The following is a 15,034-nucleotide window of genomic DNA, read 5'->3' on the forward strand; positions in this document are numbered from 1 at the left end:
TCTCACAGGACCCCAAGGAGAACTGGAACAATATTTCTTGAAGTTGGAGGTCTTAGAGAATTTGTGCTAACTCGTGTCAGAGAGAGCTAACACAGATGGTGGCTTTGTGCTACAGCTGGCAGATGTTCTCCATGGGCTAGATGTGGGCCATAAGGAGGAGGGAGTTGGCAGGGGCTGTCTGCTGGAGAAGCAGATTGATCTTACAAAAAGCTGGAGGTAAGGAGGAAGTTGTATCAAGACTCTCCCAGGGAAAAAGACAGGAATTTTCCCAGGTCCTCTGAACTGCAGAAGAGAGGCACCCAGCACAAAACCTCTGCCAATCCACAAAATACACCCACAAGAGCCAAAGTCTGCTTTGAACATATGCTGGGCTCAAAGAGTATGAAGTCAGCTCCCAAGGATACCAGTCCCTATAGGAATTTTCCATGTCTAACCATTCCTCCCTCCTAGCTCCAGTGTTGGGAGCTGAAGTAGGGGTAGAGGAACAGGTCAACTTTAGGGAGGAGGAAATGGAGGAAAAAGGGAAGCTGCCACACCCTGATCCCTCACCACTCAGTGCCTCCAACCAGCCAGGAAGGGTGTGAGAATGTGGCATTAAATCAAATTTGAGCTTTGATTAACTATATATTTTAATATTTGAATTACATTATGCCTGTGTTTATGACTCAAGTAACTATAGTACTGTCATATAAGAGGGAGCAGAAAAGTAAAGGGCTTGCTGAAAATTTTACCTTGAGGAAAATGAAAAGATTACACACAAAAAAATTATAATGTGACTATATTTAGAGACAGGATTTTAAAAAGTCATTAAGTTAAAATGGGGTCATTAGAGAGTGTCCTAATCCAACATGACTAGTGTTCTTAGAAGAAAAGAACATTAGAACACAGACATCCAGACAGGGAAAACCACAAGAAGACACAGGGAGAAGACAGCCATCTACAGTGAAGGAGAAAGGACTCAGAAGAAACCAACACTGATGACACCTTGATCTTAGCCTCAAAAATTCTGAAAAATCAATTTCTGTTCTTTAAGTCACCAAGTCTTGAGTATTTTGTCATGGTAACCCTATAAAACTATTATAATACTTTCCATAAATAGGGAGAGAGGGATTTAGTAATTTGCAGAAAATGTGTATAAGGTTCACTTGCATTTTTGAAATTTTCCCTTGACCAACTATAATTTCTGTCTTTCCCTTTCAAATATCAAATATATGCTCAAGGACATAAATCTTAGTATCCATCACTGCTGTAGTATGCTTTGCTCTGAGAAAATATTTAAGGCTCTTTGGAGCTTTTATCAACTTTCCATCATCACCCTTTGATTCTCTAAGGAGGAACCATCTGTACTAATCAATCATGTGTAGATACAGACGGGGCTTCCTTGGACTCAACATAAATACACACTGTTAGGTCCAGGTTGGACATTTCATTCCTACCTGTTAGCAGAAGAATTGCTTGATATCATACAAGGTTAGGATGCATTATAATTTGTAATCTATCTTCTACTTGTTTCTAGTGTTTCAACAAACAATTCAGAAAAGTGAACTGGAAGTATACACATACAAATAACTACATTCTACTATATACAGGGCATTTTGCCAGAAAAGAAGATGAAAAAAATAAGCAATAATCTCTAACCCTAAGCTTTTACTATCAAGAGGCAGAAACTGTTTTCTCACCCTTTCAATCCAGGCTTGACTTGTGACCTATTACTGGCCAACAGAAAGTGATGGATGTGGAAGTGTGATAATTCTGAGCTCGGCCTCAAGAGGCCTTGGATGCTTTTGTTCTCTCTGGTTCCTAAGTCTTTAGCAAGAGAACAGTTTTCAATCTTACACTGGATAATGAGAGGCAGAGAGCCTACTAACTCTTTGCTGCTCTAGTTGTCATCCAAACAACTCTACACATAAGAACCAGTCCATCCCAGACTAAAGCCAAACTACAGTCAATCTGCCAACTGAATGTAGATGCCTGAGCAAGCCCTGCCAAGAACAGCCCAACGGGTGTTAAAACTAAGATTAAGACCAAAGCCAGAAGAGACCAAATGACCCATAGACTAAATATAAATGCAATAATAAATGGTTTAGGGGTGGTACATTTACATGAATAGCTAACCAATGTAACATCTGTTGCCAACTGAAGGTGAGATGATATATCCAAAGTGCTAAGAGAAAAACACTGCAATAATTGTCTATTTGACAATTATCTTTCAGAAATGAAAAAGAGATTTTAAAAAAATGAAAAAGAGATGAAGACTTTCCCAGAGAAACAAAACTGACTGAGTTAATCACTATTAGGCCCGTCTTACAAAAGATGCTAAAAGGAATTCTTCAAGCTGAAATGAAAGGATGCTAGCTAGTAACATGAAAATATGAAAATATGAAACACACTGGTAAAGGTAAGTACAGAGTCAAATTCTGAAAACTCCAACATTGTAACACGTTCATGTGTAATCACTCAACTCTAACAGAAGTGCAAAAATAAATACATAAATATAGCTACAATAACTTGTTAATGGGTAAACAATATAAAAAGATTTGAATTGTGACATCAAAAGCAAAGTATGGGCATGTGTGTAAAAAGGTTAGAGTTTTTTAACGCAATCGAAGTTAAGCTGTTATCAGCTCAAAATTGATTGTTGTATCTAAAAGATGTTTCATGTGAGCCTCAGGGTACCTACAAAGCAAAAACCTACAGTGAATGGACACAAGACAATGAGAAGGGAATTAAAGTATATCACTACAGAAAATCATCAGTTCACAAAGGAAGACAGCAAAAGAGGAAAAAAGGGACAAAGAAACTGTAAAATAGGCAGAAAATAATGAATAATATGGCATTAGGAAGTCCTTACCTATCAATAATTACTTTATATGTAAATGGAATAATTCTCTAATCAAAGACATAGAGTGGTTGAAAGAATAAAAAATTAAAATAAAAAAGGGACCTGAGTTTATGCTGCCTATAAGTGATTCATGTCAGCTCTAGGCACATACATAGGCTCAAAGTGAAGGGATGGAAAAAGATATTCCATGTTACGGGGAACTTCAAAAAAGCAAAGGTACTCATACTTACAAACTTTAAGACAAAAATTGCAATGTAGACAAAGAAAGATTATATAAACCATTATACAAGAAAGAAAGAAAGGGTTAATTCATCAAAAGGGTATAGCAACTGTAACTATTTATATACCCATCAATGGAGCACCTAAATATATACAGTAAATAATTACATATCTGAAGGAAAAACAGACAAAACAATAATAGTAGAGGAATTCCAAAACACATGTTCAACAATGGATAGATAGATCATTCAGACAGAAAATCAATAAGGAAACATTGGACTTAAACAGTACTTCAGACCAAATGAACCAAACATATATAGAACATTCCATCCACCATCAGAAGAATATATATTCTTTCCATCAGCATATAGGACACACTCCAGGATGTGTTAGGTCACAATTCTCAGCAAATTTAAAAATACTGAAACCATACTAAGTATCTTTTCTGATCACAATGGAATGAAACTAAAAGTCAGTAAAAGAAAGAAAAGTGGCAAATTAAAAACTACGTGGAGATTAAACAACATACACCTGAACAATCAATTGGTCAGAGAAAAAAGTAAAAGGGAAATAAACAAATTTTTTAAAACAATGAAAGTGGCAATGCAATATACCAGACCTTATGGGAATCAGCAAAAGCAATTCTAAGAGGGAAGTTTATAGCAAATAGGCAACCACATTTAAAAAACAATAAAGACCTCAGCTGAACAACTAACCTTATACGACAATGAATTACTCTAAAAAGAACAAACTAAGCCCAAAGTTAGTAGATGGAAGGAAATAACAAAGATCAGAGCAGAAATACAGGAAATAAGGAATAGAAAAACAATAGAAGACTCCAACAAAATTAAGAGTTGTTTTCTTTAAAAGGTAAAATTAATAAACCTTTAGTTAGACTTACCAAAAAAAAAAAAAAAGAGAAGACTCAAATAAATAAAATTATAAATGACAAATAAGATACTAAAATGGACACCACAGGGGGGCCTGGGTGGTTCAGTTGGTTAAATGTCTAAGTCTTGATTTTGGCTCAGGTCATGATGTTGAGCCCTGCATAAGGCTCAGCACTGAGTGTGGAGCCTGCTGAAGATTCTTTCTCTCCCTTTCCTTCCACCTCTATACAAAAAATCATGAGACCATTATTAACAATTGTATGCTAATAATTGTACAACCTACAAGAAAGGGATAAATTTCCAGAAACATACAACTGGCTGGACTGAATTATTTAAAAAATAGAAAGCCGGAACAGACCAATTACAAGTAAGCACATTGAACCAGTAATCAATAATCTCCCAAAGAAGAAAAGCCCAGGACCAGGTGGCTTTGTTCATGAATTCCACAAAACATTTAAAGAATAATCAAATGGCAATTCTTCTCAAGCTCTTCCAAAAAAGTTTAGGAGAACGGAACACTGCCAAACTCATTTTATGAGGCCAGCATTATCCAGATACCAAAACAGATAAGAATATTACAAGGAAAGAAAACTCCAGACAAATATCCCCAATGAATATAGATGCATAAATGCAAACTGGGCAGCCACTCTGGAAAACAGTATGGAGGTTCCTCAAAAAGTTAAAAATAGAACTACCCTAGAATCCAGCAGTCACATGACTAGGTATTTACCCAAAGAATACAAAAATACTAATTCAAAGTGTTACATGCACCCTAATGTTTATAGCAGCATTATCTACAGTCGCCAAATTATGGAAACAGCCCAAGTGTCCATCCACTGATGAATTGGATAAAGAAGATACAGTATATATATAGGATATGATGTACACGTACACACACACACAGAGCGGGGGGGGGGGGATATTACTTAGCCATAAAAAAGAATAAAGTCTTGCCATTTGCAATGACATGGATGGAGCTAGAGTATTGTGCTAAACAAAATGTGTCTGAGAAAAACAAATATCATATGATTTCATTTATATGTGGAACTTAAGAAACAAAACAAATGAGCAAAGGGAAAAAGGAGCAAACCAAGGAACAGAATCCTAACTACAGAGAACAAATGGATGGTTACCAGAGGGGAGGTCAGTGGGGGGATGGGGGAAATACATGATGGGGCTTAAGGAGTGCACTTGTTGTGATGGGCACTGGGTGATGCATGGAAGTGTTGAATCACTGTATTGTACACCTGCAACTAATATTATACTGCATGTTAACTAGAATTTTTAAAAAATCAGTTGTTTTTCTGTACACTAACAATGGACAAAATGTTAGTTCATTCCTAGATGAAAACAGAACAAAAGCTCTCTGACACTGATTTTAGAAATGTTTACTTAGATATGACATCAAAAGCACAAGCAACAAAAGCAAAAATCAACAAATGGGACTATATCAAACCAAAAGCCCTTCTGCAGAGCAAATAAAACATACAACAAAATGAAAAGGCAACCTATCAAATGGGAGAAAACATACCCAAGCCAAGTATCTGTTAAGGGGTAAAAATATCTAAAATATATAAGGAACTCATACAACCCAGTATCAAAATATAAAATAAACCAATTCAAAAATGGGCAAAAGACCGGAATAACTTTTTTTCCAAAGAAAAGGTACCAGTGGGCAACAGAAACAGGAACAGGTACTCAACATTACTCATCATATGGAAAATGCAAACAAAACCACAATAAGATATCACCTCACACTTGTTAAGATGGCAATTTTTTATTGAAAAGAGATAGTAAGTGTGCTATGAATGTGGAGAAAAGGGAACCTTGTGCACCGTTGGTGGGAATAGGATAAATTGGTGCAGCTACTATAGAAGGCAGTAGGGAGATTCCTCAAAAACTTAAAAATAGAACTACCATATGATCCAGGAACTCTACTTCTGGGTATATGTCCAAAGGATATTAAGTCACTAACCCTGAGAAATACCTATACTCTTATGTCCATTGCACTATTACAATAGTCAAAACATAGAAACAACTAAAATGTCCACCAATGGATGAATGAAGAAAAATGTGGCTTATGAATATTATTTAGCCATAAAACAAAAGGAAACCCTATCATTTGTGACATAGCTAGACCTTGAGGGCATTATGCTAAGTGAAAGAAGTCAGACAGAGAGAGACAAATAACTGTCCGATCTCACTTAAATGAGGAATCTAAAGAAGCCAAATTCATAGAAGCAGAATGGTGGTTGCCAGGGGCTGGGCAGTGAGAGAAATTATGAGATGTTGGTCAATACATAAAAACTTCCAAAGGAGTAAGTTCTGGGATGTAATATATAGTAGGATAATGATAGTGTATTAGGATAGTGTATTGCATACTTGAAAGTTGCTTGGACTGCAGATCTTAAATGTCACCATAACAACAACAACAAAAGTAATTCTGTGAGGTGAAGGATGTGTTAGCTAGTATCATTGTAGTGAACATTTTGCAATATATGCATGTATCAAATTATCACACTGTACACCTTAGACTTACCCAATGTTACATGTCAATTATATTTCAGTAAAGCTAATGGAGAAAAAAAGAACTGTTCCAACCAAGAAGAAAAAGAAAGTCTTGCATATTAGAACCATGAAAAGTGAGAACTGCCTATATAAAGAATGCAAGAGTAAAAATATACACACACAAAAAAACAAAACCAAAATCAAATTAGAAAATGGGCAAGAGGGCTCTCTGCTCAGCAGGGAGCTTGCTTCACCCTCTCTCTCTCTCTCTCTCTCTGCCTGCCTCTCTGCCTACTTGTGATCTCTGTCAAAAAAATTAATAAAATCTTAAAAAAAAAGGAAAGAAAATGGGCAAGATATGAACATACATTTCACCAAAGAGAATATACAAATAGCAAATTAGGATCTGAAGGTATGTTCAACATCATTAGCCACTAGGAACATTCTAATTAAAACCATTAAGATATATCACTACACGTCTATTGAAACAGCTAAACTCCTAAAAAAATCATGACAATATAAAATGCAGGCAAGAATGTGGAAAAACTGGATCTCTTATACACAGCTAGTGAGAATGTACAATGGTACCATCATTCTGGAAAATAGTTTGACAGTTTCTTTAAAAAAACTAAAATATACTTACCATACAACCCAGCAACCATATTCCCAGAAGAGAAACATACAAAAATGTGTATATGAACGTTCACAGATTTATTTATAATAGCCAAATGATGGAAATAACCTAACACCCTTCAACTGGTGAATGGCTAACCATATGGTGATACCTCCATATCAATGACCACTTCTCAGAAATAAAAAGGAAGAACTATTGACACATGCAACTGTTGGATGGATCTCAAGGGCATTCTGCTGCATGAAAAAAAGCCAATCTCAAAGGTTAGATGTTGTATGATTCTGTTTATAAAAGAGCAGTTTCCCCTTATCTGCAGAGGATATGTTTCAAGACCCCTGGTGGATGCCTGAAACCAGAGATAGTAGCAAACCCCATATATAATGTTTTTTCCTATATATACATACCTATGATCAAATTTAATTTATAAACTAGGCACAGTAAAAGATTAACAACTAAAGAAAGATAACACTATTTAGTTACAATTAAAAGAGAACCATTATAACATACTATAATAAAAGTTACGTGAATGTAGTCTCTCAAACTATCTTATAATAATGTACTCACCTTTCTTATTCTTGTGATGATATGAGATGATAAAATGCCTACACGCTGAGATGAAGTGAGGGGACGACACAGGCACTGTGACATAGCATTAGGCTACTACCGATCTCTGGACAACATGGTCAGAAGGAGGGTCATCTCCCTCCAGATAGCTGTTGACCATGAGTAACTGTAACCTGCAGAAAGTGAAACCACAGTTAAGAAGGGTCTACTGTATTCTCAAAATGACAAAATTATAGGACTCTAGAGCAGATTAGTTGTTTACCAGGAGCAGGAACAGGGGAACGGAGAAGGAGGAGCCTACAAAGATGTAGCACAAAAGATCTTTGCGCTGATGGAAGAGTTTTGCATCTTGTCTTTGGTGGTGGTTACACAAAACTACTTGTGATAAAGTTGCATAAAACCATACACACACACACTCAAAAATGAGGACATGTAAAACTGGTGAAATTGAAATGAGTGTAGGTTATATCAATATCCTAGTTTTAATACTGTCCTACAGTTATATAAGATGATGTCATTGAGAGAAATTGGGTAAGGGACACCTGGAACCTCTGTAGTAGTTTTGCAGCTTTCTATGAATCTGTAATTATTTCAAGATAAAAAGTTTTAAAAAATACATGATCTCTGAGTCAGTGATGCCATTCTTAGTAATTTACCTAAGATACTCTTACACATGTACAAATATATATGTACATAGATGTTTACTGTAACACTGTTTATAATGGTACAGAACTGGACTCAACACAGAGATCCTCCACAGTGCTGGGATAGCCCTAGTGTGAAACAATACACAGTGAGTTCAAAAGAAAAAGATATTTACTATATGATGTTTACTTCAATTAAAAAAAATTATGAGCAAGACAGAAAAAAACTGAACATATAGTGATTTCCAAGACATACTATTAGGTGAACAGAGAGAGAGAGAGATGCTTATATATTGGACCATTTATCTGCAAAATAGCTCTGGAAGTTTCCCAGGAATCTGGACACAGTGATCACTTCCTTTTTTATTTTTTGGTAGCATGTGAATAAACTAATATTTATTGATCTAGAGATTCTCACAACCACCACCATGGTTTCAATCAGGTCAGCCACCAAAACTCTATCAAATCATTCTCTCTCTCATTTCCACACATTCACCCCAGTGTTGCTTTTCTCATTTGCTCTTTCTGAAACTTCAAATATTTATATAAACCATAATTCTAGCATATGGTCCTTCCTGATGCAACACAGCTTCTAGGAAGTAGTTTATACCTCACTCTCAAAGAAACCTCTCGTGAGTAGCCCACCCTTATATATCAGTCAGAATCCAATCAGGAGACAAGAACCACATCACTAATCTTGATAGAGAAAATTAAATATATAGAAGAATTAATTAAAGGTGGTTGAAGAAGATTCTAATAGATACAGAGATTAGAAAGAAGTTACTTAGGCGCCTAGGTAGCTCAGTGGGTTAAGCCTCTGCCTTCGGCTCAGGTCATGATCTCAGGGTCCTGGGATCGAGACCCACATCGGGCTCTCTGCTCAGCAGGGAGGCTGCTTCCTCCTCTCTCTTTCTCTCTGCCTGCCTCTCTGCCTACTTGTGATCTCTGTCAAATAAAATCTTTAAAAAAAAAAAAGTCACTCCTTCGACAGTGGGAGAATAAAAAAGAAAGTAAGAAAAAAAAAAAAAAAAGAAAGTAAGAACTAGAGCCACCCCTCTGCCCATCCTTACCCCAGTGAGTCAGAACTTGTTGGAGAGGGCACGGCTCACAGAGGAACACAGACTGTCAGCTGTGGGAAGGTGGAGTTAGCCCAGTTAGAGCACCTCACCAGGTAGTGGAGTCCCTGGAGGTTGTGGGTAGGTCACAGTTGGTCTCTAGAACTGTTCCCTTGAGCAAAGTAACTTTCAGGGAGGAGGAGGCTGCAGATGATCTATGAAGGCTGTTGAATGGGTGCTCCCAGAACTTCTGCATGCTGATCTGCTGCTGGTGGCAACAAAGTCAAACACAGCACACAAGAAATAGGAAAAGAAACTCCTCTATTACCGCCTTATGTTGTTCATCCATTGACAGCCTAACATCAAGCCTGTGCAGGAGAAACCTATACAGGGTCCAGTATCAACATCACAAAATAGGGCAAAGAGGGTGGATTTGGAGCTGAGAGACAGCAACTTGATAACTGGTCTACCTTACCATCTTGAAATACGGTTAATTACAGTGCAGTGGTGCTATAAACAAACAGAAGAAAAATGGGAATATGTACACTTTATTTGGTCTTGATATATCTTTGCTTAGCCTTTCTTCTATATTTCATTTTATTGTTTCATTTCTTCCGAGACAATCTCTGTGATAATCCTTACATAGGTAGAGTTCTTTAATATTTTAAAGTAAGTTAGATATCATATATGTGGGAAATGAAGAGTTGGCTGTCCATTCTCAAATCAATCAACAGAGATGACATTGATGCAAACACATTTATCTCTCTTCAATTGGTTTTAAGAGCAGTGAGTATGATCTGATTTTTTTCCTCACTTGGACATTGGCAAATGGGCAGAAATCACAAAAACAAAAATGTGTAATTTGATAAGCATAGATGTGAATTTCACAGGTGTGATTTGAACTGTCTTGAAAGGTAAGAACACATCTTCTAGGCAGGGAGAGAAGTACTTAATAAGGTATGGAGCTATGAAAAAGGATGGCATGTTGAAAGGGTGCAAAGCAGTATATCTGGACCTAAATTTTTGGGAGGGAAGTGTTGAATGAGGTTGAAAATAAAATCTGGCTTCAGGTTTTCAAAGTCAGTGACACTCAAGATGGTGCATCCCATGAGTCATTTGAGAATCTTGTTAAATATGTGGATTCTTTGGCTTTATCCCACAAAAACCCATTCAGTAAATTTGAAATAAAGGTCATGGTATCTGTACTTGAACAATCACACAATTCACCCCCACTGTGGAAAGCTAACACTCTTGGTCCAAACACCACTATTTGATAAATACTGTATGAAAACATTTTTACTTAATGAATGCTATTGGTCTCCGAAGTAGGGCATAACCACTCCAGGGAGCATGCAAGATGATTTAGTCAGGTGCGGGAAGAAGACAGTAAAATATATATTTGCAGTTAAATTAAGCTTTATTAAGAGTTAATATATGAATTGACACAGATGCCTTCACTTGATCTGTATACAGTACAAGGTGAATTGAGGGAAGACCTGACAGTGAAATTCTCATTCCCTCCTCCAGCATAGTGTGACAGACATCACTTTATACTTTACAAAATGGAAAAGTGGCATAAAGAGATCTCTAAGAAAAACAAGACAAAAACAAACAAAACACCTTAAAGATAACAATAATAATGGAACCAAGTGGGAACAAGAAAATGACAGAGTTGACCTTTCTCTTAAACCTAAATTAGCTCTTTGCCAAATAACAAGGTTAGAAATTACTATGAAGTCAGATGATCAGAAGTCTGTGAATGAAGAAAAAGTAATTATGCTATGGAAAGAACATTTTAAAAATGGTTATCGGAAAAATTCTTTATTTTGTGCTTTTGCAGCGAAAAATATAATACCTATCAAAGTGTCCACATCCTCACAACTTAACAACTTGGAAATAATTTCCTGACCTATTTAAAATCTAAAATGACCTATTTAAAAATCTCCAAAATCTTAATGCGATATTTTGTTTGTTTTCTTCTAAGTATCCCAAAGTGCTTTAGAGGGTTTTAGAAAGTTATTTGTCTGGGCACCTAGGTGGCTCAGTCCATCGAGGGTCTACGCTTTCAGCTCAGGTCATGGTCCCAGGGTCCTGGGATTGAGCCCAGCATTAGGCTCCTTGCTCGGTGGGAAGCCTGCTACTCCCTCACCCTCTGCCTGCCATTCCCCCCTGCTTGTGCTCTCTTCATGTCGAATAAATAATCTTAAAAAAAAAAAAGAAGTTGTCAAAAATCTAGAACTTCTGATTAGCTGCAAGAACAAGTGTTGCTCATCTTCCATAAAATCATTTTTCTCACCAGGGATGAGAAATTTAGAATGCTTTCTCTCTACTTCTTGCTCAGGCCTCACTTCTGGTTGTGCTGAGATAACTTAGTACTTGAGGTTAATGATGTGAGATTCTCCAGTAGTAGGTCTCTCCCACTTGAAGAGTACTTACTTATCACTTAACATCACAAATTTCCAGCCACTCTACCACAGAACACGTCTTTATTTGAAGTTCTTCAAAGTTCTAATGTGCATTTTCTTCAACTGAGGGTACTTGGGAGATACATTCTTTGGATCCTTGCATAGCCTCAAGATAAATGGTCTCACCTGGGAAACAGATTTAGTTGTGGTCATTCTCTAAAGCTTGGCGATTTTTCTTTTTCCTTTATAAATTCCTCTCTTTACCCTGAAATAATCTGAGTATCTCCTCCTGCATGTCTAATAAGCATCTCAATCTCAGCATTCCCCAAACTCCCAATTCCCTCTGCTGCTACCTACCATCCCCCAATCGGACCCTTATCCAATTTCCTCCTAGCACAGTAAGCAGAAATCCCATGCCTCCAGTTATTAGGCAAAAGCCCCAAACCAAAAGACCCGATTGTTGACTCTACTATCACACACCACACCCCATCTATGTACTTTCAAAATATTTCCAGAATCTACTTATCACTCCTCCACCAGTAACCCTGGCCCCACCCCTAGTGATTTCTTACCTCAATGACTGAAGTAGCTCATGACTGGCCTCCCAGCTCCTGCCATTACACCTCAAATAGTCTCTTTTCCAACAGCATTGTGACTCTTGAAACCAGGGTCACAGGAGGTCACTCCTTTGCCCAAAAACTCTCGAACGGCTTCCCATATGTACCAATGAATAAAAGCCAAGGGCTTTACAACAGTCTACAAAGCCCCACATAAAATTTTGTTTCCTGCTGCCACTCTGCACTCACGTCTTACTGTTCTTGCTCCCTCAGCCCTACCAAAGGGGCTTCCTTGCCAGTCTTGGAGTCACAGCTATGATATTACCTTAGGGTTTTTAAACTTCCTGTTCACCCTCTGGAGTACTTTCTCCCCAGGGATTTATGAGGTCGGTTCCCTCATTTCCACTCAAATGTCACCGTAACGGTCTCTGACCACCAATATAAAATAGTGTATCTTGCCTCTACCTTATCCCAACACTGTTAATCACTCTATTTTTTTTTCTATCACTTACTCACATCTGACATATTTATTCATTTTATTGTCTACCTCTTCCTACTCAATGATGGCATGGCTCATGCTTTGTTCACTCTAAATTCCCGTGACTAAGTGCTTATCACTGCCATGAAGTAGACAATAAATATTTGAATAAAATGTCTGCCTAGTGTCTTTTATTTTCCTTGGTTACATGGAACCTATATAGCAAGAACACTTTAAAACCAGTGAAATGTTCCTCTACTATTTACGAATTATTTTCATAAGTCTGCTTCCTTTTTTTCCTTGTGGTTCTTCACTTATTCACATTAAATATCCTAAGCTTTTAAGTTGTTCTCCTTTTTACTACGATCTTCAGGTCTTTGGGTTTTGATTTTCTAGACAGAATTACTACTGCACAAATTCTAGGCCACTAATTTGGTCCTCAAGAGCGGCCATTTGCTGCTTTTACTACATTTTAATGTGTTGGGCTTTTAATTTATAGAAAGCTTACTTCACGCTGTGAAGTTCTTCATCTGCGTTTTCAAAATTAAAGTTGTCAGCCATCTTCACCAGCAGTTCGTTTTCAACACCACTCACTTCTGAATGTTCTCTAATTCTATTTTTTCTTTAGGCTTCTCTGGACTCTTTTCCAACTGTGGGACAGTCTGAATGGCAATAAACCTATGGGCAATACAAGCAAGCCAAATACCTCTGCTTCTGTGTACCGAGGATGTGTTAACCAGCAAGCTGCCAGGACCCATACACACAGGAACTGAGAGCCCACCATGCAGTAGCCTAACGGGTACTCTGAAGCTGGTTTTCCTAGTACCACACATGTGGACTGCACAGTTTTCCTCTAACTCCATGAGTCTCTGAGAGGTGCTCATATTCAAGCCATCCCCCTAGAACCCTGTTTAAGATGAAAGGTGCAACCCAGTTTAAATGTGGGTGGAAGGGGCAAATACAGGGTGGTGACAGGATGAAGACACAAGCTAGAGAGGGAACGGTAATAGGGCAAAACTCCTGACAGTGGAGAGAGATGTAGGAGAACACATATGAAGAGACAAGTCCTTGATGGGTGACAGGACATATAAAAAATTGTAATAGGAGGAAAGATTATTAAATGCATGTTACTGAGATATAGTACTAAGAATTCCATGGCTTGTTTCCTCCATCAAGAATAGTAAGGTCACTTCTGGGTGAAGACAATGAAGTGAGAGCATAGCTCCACCACACTTTAACAACTAACAAATTGGTAGGAGAGAGAAAAAAAGGAAAAACAGAAAACCATCAGCCACCAAAGAAGAAAAGGATACACACCATCTCATGTTGATAAAGAAAAGAAAGAACAGATTCTGGTAAGGTTTAAATTAGGCTCAAAGTAACATCTAACCTACCTCACTGTAAGAAAAGAAAGCTGACAACATTCCAAGAATTCTCATCCAAAATCTAGAACAAAACAAACTTGAGGAAGTAAGAAGATGCCCATAGAAAAGCTAATGAGGGTGCCTGGGTGGCGCAGTTGGTTGGGCAACTGCTTTCGGCTCAGGTCATGTTCCTGGAGTCCTGGGATCGAGTCCCACATCGGGCTCCCTGCTCACTGGGGAGTCTACTTCTCCCTCTGACCTTCTCCCCTCTCATATTCTCTCTCTCACACTCTCTCTCTCAAATAAATAAATCAAATCTTAAAAAAAAAAAGAAAGAAAGAAAGAAAAGCTAATGAAAAACCCTTTCCAACCTCTAATACTTTCAGGTATTCCTTTTTTCCAGCAGCCCGGAGCCACTTTGGGAACCATTCATGGTGTTCTCCCTCAGAAAGGAGATGTATATTCAACTAGGAGTGACCTCAGTTTGGGCACGTTATGAAACCTCAGAACAGAGTGGTGCTCAGGCCTTCCAACAAAGAATTTTATCCACTTCCAATTATCATTGAACTACAGAAGAGACAATACAAGATCTAGCCTGATGTGGCAGCAAAATGGACTCAGAGAAGGTAAAAAGTCTGTCAGGATTTACACTTAGTTCAGTAAAAGCCCTCATAATCTATGCTAATGGAACAAGCACACAATTAAAAAAAAAAAAGTTAGAGGCAATGAAATGATCTATACCTTTAAAAAAATTCTAAAAATATCTAAATGTACATTCACTGATCTCTTGATACAAAGCCAATGATTTTGAGCATGGATGCTTTAAAGCTCATGCTCTTCAGTTACAATGTTCTTGATGCCATTGATCTAAGTC

This window comes from Mustela erminea, chromosome 17 (genome assembly GCF_009829155.1).
Source record: "Mustela erminea isolate mMusErm1 chromosome 17, mMusErm1.Pri, whole genome shotgun sequence".
Taxonomy (NCBI): Eukaryota; Metazoa; Chordata; class Mammalia; order Carnivora; family Mustelidae; genus Mustela; species Mustela erminea.